The sequence below is a fragment of the Seriola lalandi genome, unplaced genomic scaffold (assembly GCF_002814215.2).
Source record: "Seriola lalandi dorsalis isolate HSWRI2012SDOR001 ecotype SW California unplaced genomic scaffold, Sedor1 jcf7180002054816, whole genome shotgun sequence".
NCBI lineage: Eukaryota > Metazoa > Chordata > Actinopteri > Carangiformes > Carangidae > Seriola > Seriola lalandi.
Window position 1 is genome coordinate 1,051,904 of NW_019525369.1, and position 8,375 is coordinate 1,060,278.

Here is an 8,375-nt window from a genome sequence, read left to right on the forward strand (position 1 = left end):
TTTATTTTTCTCAAATTGCACACATAAATATATTTTTTCAAAAATCTTTTCCTGTTGTGTGTGTGTGTAATTACCAGTTAAAGACAACAGTGAGTGATAGGGATAGTGTGGAGCACAGATAACACCCACCTCATGTTTCTCCCTCAGCTGCCATTAATATGAAATTCTGACAATAAAATTATATTTAAAGTGTAGATGCATTTTTTAAAATCTCTTTTCTTTGTCAAGGTGCTGTCTGTGTGTGTGTGTGTGTGCGTGTGCGCACGCGCACACATGCATGTGTGTAAGGGGGTGGGAGGTGGTCGGAGGCTGTTAATGCTGCAAGCCACTGAATGAGACGGTGTGGGGAGTCGGTGAGTGCAGATAAAGCCCTCCTCATGTATCAGCCTGCTCACCTGTCTGCAGCCAGACCTCTGTAATGGATAGACGCGAGCTGCAACCATCACTCATACTCACACAGCCTGCCTCTGTGTGTGTGAGAAATAGGGAGAGAAAGGGAGGGAGGGAGGAGAGAGAAAGTGTGTGTTTTGTGTAGTTTGATGGTGGTGGGAATGATTATGTGACGGCGTGGGTGCATGACAGAGAGACGGAGACAGAGTGTGTGGCTATATATGTATGTGTGTGTCTGTGGTTGTGTAATGTATGTCTGTCACCTTGATTGACAATGACATCATCTTAGTTTAAGAGTCAGTATGAGTAGAGTATGAGAGTTTTAACATAAATACATGTATATTTTGTGTCTACATAAAATATAGACAGACCATCTTTGTTTCAAGCCGGATGCCCACATATCTTCCTTTTCAAACAGTAGACATCATGGCCACACTGACCTGACCTCTCTAGGGTCAAAGGTCAGTCTCCCAGCATGCTGTTGTTGCCACTGAGCTGAACAGCATCCTGAGGAATGTGTGTGTATGTGAGAGCTACAGAAGAGATAGTATTTATGTATCCGCCAAAACCTGTGAGTGTGTGTGTGTGTGTGTACTTGACTGTCGCTACATAGATGTAAGAGAGGGAGAGAATATCCCATTTTGTGTGTGTGTGTGTGTGTGTGTGTGTGTGTGAGAGAGAGAGACTTTGTTCTCCATTAGTCATAATGTGGAATAGAATTTTGATAATTCCATTAGGAGCATTACAATCTGATTATGGGACAGTAGCAGGTCCTGTGTGCATATGGGTCAAACACAAAGCCACACACAGAGCAGGGATTTCTAAACACACACACACACACTCTCACACACAAAACTCCTACAGAACAACATGTACACATCTGAGGCAGACATATGCACACACAGACCCACAGAGGCTTCCTGTGTCCATGTCTCCAGCAGGTCAATTTGCCCAAGGCCAGAGGAATGACATCACCAGGGTTGTGAAAAGACACCGGGGGGTAATAAGTGGTGTGTGTATCTCTTATAGAGACTGGTGAGGGATTTAACCTTTTCTTCAACAGAAATCATAATGCAAGAAAGTTTTTTAAAAAGTGAAGCAGAAATCAACTCTCCTTTTAGATTAATGTGAATTTTTACAATGAGTACGTTACACATACAAATACATCCAGTGGTAGATGACAAATCAATGGGATGCTTGTATTTTTCTGGTGTGTGGGAAAAACTCGTGAAGAAGCCACATCAGACAGATCCACTAAAACAGTGGTTCTCAAACTTTGTCACATCAAGGACCCCTACACCGACACAATTAGACCCCAGACCCCTGTTAGATAAGATTTTGTCCCAGTTTCCCCCATCTGATGATACGTTTGCTTTTAGTTTTTTCATTGAATAAAGTGTTTATACTCATGACTAAAATAATTCATTATTTTGTACATTCTGTCATATTGTTAGTTATGGAGGGAATTATGGTAAAATGAATTATTCCCATTTGCTGGGGACCCCCAGAAACCCCCCAAGGACCCCTGGGGGTTCCCGGACCGCACTTTGAGAACCACTGCTCTAAAAATTAAGGAACACGTAACCTGTTCATATTGTTTTATTACAAAAGTTTTGATTTGAGGTATCAGTACATACTGCTGAAATACAATAATCAATGTGAGCAATCATAGGTTGACAAATTTAAAACTGCTATGATCAATACTTTTATTTAGTGAAAGTAGTTGCTTAGTGACAAACCTACAGAGAATAGAGTGCTGCAGGAATAAGTTCCCTTGTCCTGAAATCTACATGTTTTTAAGGGGTTTTTGGTTAAATGCCTGAAATAAGGCCTGTAATTAATGAGTTTTTCATGTTTTGTTCTATTCTATGATGTACATCAGTAAATATCACACTCATGATTTTTTAAGCTTGTACATGTCTTAAAAAAGACGATTGCTAATAAGAGGCTAAATGAGACGTCAGAGAACAAACATCATCACACCCAAAATTAAACCAATCTTCTCACCAGTCCACCTTTCCAGCCTTTTAAAGTTTTAAGCTGTAAACACAATGTTGACATAAGTTGATACAGTGAATGTGTTACCAAACAATTGATTGTTTAAACACCCAATAGCAGAGGTGTGCATTCCAATCACATGACTCAATGATCTGATTACTTCAGATTTAAATTTGACAAATCAAAAAAGACTTGCAACTGGACTTGGACTTTAACACCTGGACTTGAGCCTTGTGACTTGAAAATAGTCAGACATCGTACATGAAGCCCAAAGATTAAAAGGTATTTTATTTAAAATCGGTTCCACAAATCAATTGATTTCCTGAGTCATCTAGCATTAAATCAAAAATTAGGGATGGGAATTGAGAACCGGTTCCAGTTGAGAACCAGTTCCAACTGGTTCGATCCGTCGGCATCATTAAGCTTTATGCTTAACGATTCCCTTATCGATGCCTTCCACTTAGTTCAGCCTGTCTTGCAAAGCAATGACGTCACGCTTCCGCGAGAGGCAGTCAGCGTGAACAACAACGAAGGATTGGAGGAAGTGTGGCTTAATTTCACCCAAAATGACGCTAACAGTGCAAGATGCGCTGCCGGTCACCGAGTGCTTCCCAGTCTCAGCAGAGCAGTGAAGGTACGTATTAGTGATGTGCCAACGAGCCAGCTCCTTTAAGTGAACCATTTCATGCTTTTTTTCCTTTTTTTTTGTAAATGAATACAATGCAGACCTAAAGAGCCAGACAGCACCCACTCCTCGAGGGGATGAACAACTACAGAGCAGTTATATATCTTATTCAGTGTTCAGAGACTCATAATCAAATTTGCGTTATTGACACTGAAAACCTGTACAGGCCTACTTTTTTCCACACAGAAAATCCACAGGAATCGATAAAGAATCGGATCGATAAACAGAATCCATAATGGCATTGGTGTCAATAAAATGTTATCAATTCCTATCCCTGATCAAAAATTGAAATCAGTGCTTCCTCAGGTTAAGTTGCTGCAACAAGATGTTGAAAAAAATGCATATCCATTCAGTAACACTACCTCAGATGAACAAACTGGAATCTCACCATAACATGTTTCTAGCCGCAGCCATTTTGTGTGTCATGCTGCCGAAATTCATTGTGGGAGCATGATGAATGTTTATGGTGATGTCTATTCTACTGTGTGTGTGTGTGTGTGTGTGTGTGTTTGTGTGTGTGTGTGTGTGTGTGCAGTCAGCAGGAGAGGGGGAAAACAGCAGTAGCCACTGCAGGGATACACAGTGGGCTTGTTCACTAAGAAAATAGATATCATTAGCTAGTTGCTGCACACACGCGTGCACACACACACACACAAAATATATATCATTAGCTGGCTGTTTAGTATTCATACCCATCCACTCTACACCTCCTGCACACACACATCTAGGCAGAAATTAGCCAGCAGCACCTGACACTCCATCATGATGTCACAGCACGATTTGGGTGTGTAGGTGTCATCTCTGTCGGTGTGTGCATTTGCGTGTGTGTGGGCGTGCATGTATGTGCGCGTCTAGTAGTAGAGGCTGGAAGAAATAAAAAAATTAAAAAAAAACCCGCCATTAGCTACGTAACAGACCCTCTGCTTCCTGTAGGGAGAAACATGGAGAGACAAAGAGAGACAGAAAGGATTAGTGGACATTTACTGAGAATAGCAACAACAACATGGAATTTATATGGTGTTCTGCAGATTTATGAGTTTTATGGTGAACAAAGAATTAAAGAATTAGTTAATTACAAGACTAAGAGTCTACAGTCATGCTTTCAGACCTCTGAGGCTGCACTGTGGTGCTTTGAGCTAAATGGTACATGCAAACATGCAGGTAGCAGGTTCACCATCTTAGTTTTTTACCATGTCAGTATGCTAACATTTGCTAATCGTCACTAAACACGAAGTAGAGCTGAGGCTAATGGACATGTCATTAATTTTGCAAGAACATTTGTCATAAACCAAAGTATTGGACAAACTAATGTAAGATTGACAAAGTCATTAGAGACTTATCCCCTGACAGACTTGAACATCATACTGTAGCAGTTCCTGCAATAGTTTTCAAGATCTTACACACAAAAACAACCTCGCAATAGGAGTAAAGTTGAGGTAACACCAAAGTTAGTACAAGTACAATTCATCCTCTGGGGGTCATGAACCTAATTTGTTTGTTGAGAAATTTCAGTCTGGACCAAAATGGTAGATCAACAGAGCAGCATTGCTTCCCTAGAGCCAGTCCACTAGCGTGGCTAAACCTTCTGGCAGACACTTCATCTTTATTAAACCGTGTAAGTTCTTCTTCCCCTTTGTCTATAGCAGCTTAATGAGAATCTTAATGAGAAGGTACACCATGTAGCATCCAGTAACATATATCACGTATCAAGTGCAGAAGCCAGCCTGCTGAGGTTCAGGCAAACGGAGGAAATGTGAATTTTGTTTGTGTTTCATCAGTTTTTTTTTTTAATACCGCGATTAAAGCACCTAAAAATCTGCGCAGTTTACTTTAAAATTTTGTTGAGATAAGAAGTAATATATATCCAAAGCTATACTGTAGGATGTAGACTGCACTTTTTGTAGGCTATTCAAAAAATGAATCAGCAGCAACATGTAAAAACCAACACCCTTAATATCAACATCAATGTATAACAAAGAGAGATGGAGTTGAAGAAGGAAAGGTAAAAGAAGAACAAGAGAGAAGCAGAGAAATATGGACAGTTTGATGGGACTATTGACGTCTAAGTATTGGTAACAATATTAGCATTTTACCCTCTTGTCATTGCTAATAGAGATGGACTGTTGCCGTGTGAGCTGGTATCGATGCAGAAGTCCCATCGTGTTGATTTTCTAAATACATAAACAGTGTAATAATCAGTATTTCACATTCAGCATGTAGCTGTGATCCACAGCAGCTTACAGTGTAAGGTCAGGTTAGTTTTATTCATAGAGCTCCCAAATCACAAATCAGACATCTTCCTTGTTTTCATTACAATCAGTAGCACACAACATGTTCTTGGCTTAGAATTTATTTGGATTGAAAAACTTTATTCCTGTGACAAGTTAGTGAAGATGTCATTTTAGTCTCTGGGATGCAGTGCTGCTGCTGGTGACACCAGCATACCAGACTATGAACATGTAGTAATACTATATTACTGCTATATCGTTAGGATATATGATGAATGTATATTGTGCTGCTGCAGCATTGTATGATATCCTACCGTATAATGTCTTTTTTTATGTTTATATTATATTATGATTTGATTATATATACTTGTATTATGACTGTAGAGTGTGTGTATTACATAAATACATACTGTACTCATTACTCTACTTATTAGTCTTACCCATACCTATACTGTATTACTTACGCAACTCACCTATTGTCTTAGGTATTGTAATGTTTATGTTATAGCCTTTTTAAAGGTTTAATTGGTTTTCTTTTTTTTTTTTTATTTGATCTTAATATCTCTTTCTATGTGCTGCTATAACAAGTGAATAAGCATGTGGGGTCAATAAAGTCTTCATATCTTCAGGTTTAGTTTGCTTTAGACTTGGTGAGGTTCAGGGAAAGGTCATAGTGTCATGGTCCTGATCTAGGCTCCAGGTTTTTTTTCCCGCCCTTATGTTTTCTATATTGTCTCTTCCTCTCTCTCTCTCTCTCTCTCTGTTTGTGCCTGGTTGTCTGTCTCTGGATGTGGTGATCCACTCTGCACTTCACCTGCTCCTCACCTCAGTGTGCAGACCTTAAACCCAGCTGCTCTTGGTGTTTTGCTCATGTTCTTCGCTTCCTCTTGTTTTTTGCATTTTCACCTGACACCTCCTGTGCTCCACAATCATACCCCTCCTGTGCACCTCCCTGCTGTTCATCTCCTGCCTCCGCCACTCATCACCTGCCTGCCTCCCATTCATCTCCCAGTCCTGTCCTCAGCCTGCTCCGCCTTAATTCTCCTTGCATCTTGCTTCTGAATCTGTTCTTTGCTTATGGGTCCAAAACACAGTCATTGATTAGATAACATGGTTTGGATTACAATAACTAACTTGGTTACGGTTTAGTTACCATGGTGGTTTAGCTCCCTGTGACCCACATTAAGACTTTTCTGTTTTGTGTTTTTATAAAGTTGTCATCAAATGTCATTAAGTGCAGCACAGATTCAGAATCAGCACAACCTCAGCTAATTATATACAGTATGTCACTCAATCAAACCTCTGTACACTATGATAAAGGATAGTTGCCAGCAAATAAAACGAAACAAAAAACAAATTAAACTTACTTTATATTTTATTTATAAAAGAACCGCAAACCCTAATAACAGAAGAAAACATCAACACAGAAAGTTGTACACATTTGTTTGGATTGTTCTAGAGGTGACTTGAAGTTTCAGTCTTTATCTGTTCATGAGTTATGCTCATTCTTTCGGGCAGAATTCATGGGCGTTTTTTAAATCAGCTCCAAACCCTCTGCTGCACTAAATATTTTACTGGACACCTCTTTCTGTATTTTCTTTGTTACTACAATAAACCTAGACAAACTTCTCTTTGCTACGAGCTCAGAGTACAACAGTGTTGCTCTCATTTAGTTTAGGTATACAGGCAACTAACAGCTAAGCCTCTGAATCTCTGATTGCAGCGACGGTGTCCAATTCAGAAACGTGACTCTAGACGTCACCATCAAATATGGTGGATGAGAATCAAGCGATATACGGATGGAAAGTAGCAATGTGCCAGGCAACCTGTGAGACTATCCAAATCTTTTGTAACTATGTATTAGTTTATCAAAGGAAGTAAATGACTTACTTGGACAACCAGCAGCTTGTTAGAAAGCGCTGATTCTTTAGTTTAACATGAAAAAAAATCTGGGCCCGTATTCACAAAGCAGATTAACTAATTAGCTAAAAGTAGCTCCTAACTTGCCGATTTAGGAGAAAGTCCTAAAAATAATGGACATGTCAGGCCTAACTTTAGGACTCTTATTTTTTCTGATAGAGTAATTCATAAAGCCACGTAGCACTAAAAGTTAGAAATAGTGGAGAGGAGTCATAAGACTAAATCACAAAGAATCTTAAAGGGCCGCTGTCATTCCATGTCACAGTGTTCTGGAAACGTTACACGATGCTGAATTACTGAAAAGATACGACTCAGTCACGAGGGAATAATGATCGTTGTGGAGTTTGTGAAGGATTAAATAACATCTCCTACCAACTGAAACAACCCGATCAGTGCGGAAATGAAGTGTTTGGCAGCGCTGCGTAACTTGGCAACAGAGAAAAGCCGATCTGTTCACCGAACAATAAATGAGCTCTGACCCGACATCATATGAGAATTCATACGTTTTCCTTTAGATCTTCAACAGCTACAGAGAAATGAAGCAGCTTCATGGTCGGTCTACCTGCTGTGATCGGTGCCAGAGATGGAACACATGTAAAATTTATTGCACCATCGAAAGAGGAGGAGGTTTGTAAACAGGAAAACAAAATCACACCATCAACACACAGGTTGTATTGATGTTGCCTGTACAGCTGTAGACACTGTTGTACAGCGTCCAGGATCTACACACCAGTCATGGATCTGAATGGAGAGTGATCAGCTGTTTGAAAGGATCATATTCCAGCTGGATGTCACCTGGTGGGGGACAGTGGAAAACATCTCACACCTCAACCCACAGCCGGGACCACAGCTACATTACACCAGGTACAGCTACAACAGACTGTGGCTGATAGACTGCCAGCTAGATTTAGTTAGGTCGTCGAGGACAGGTTGGTTTTTATTCTTTCCATTGAGAGAACTGAATGTAAGTTCTTATTATATATATATAATAACACAAACCTGATCATAAAGATGCATTTTGGAGAATGCACTACTTTAGTAAACTTCTAATCTGTTATTATTTCGTTTGTGTTTTTTTTATAATTACTGCAGGATGTTGCGCATGTGTTTTCACTGGCACAGACGGTCGTTCATCAACCAATCGCTGTGGTTCC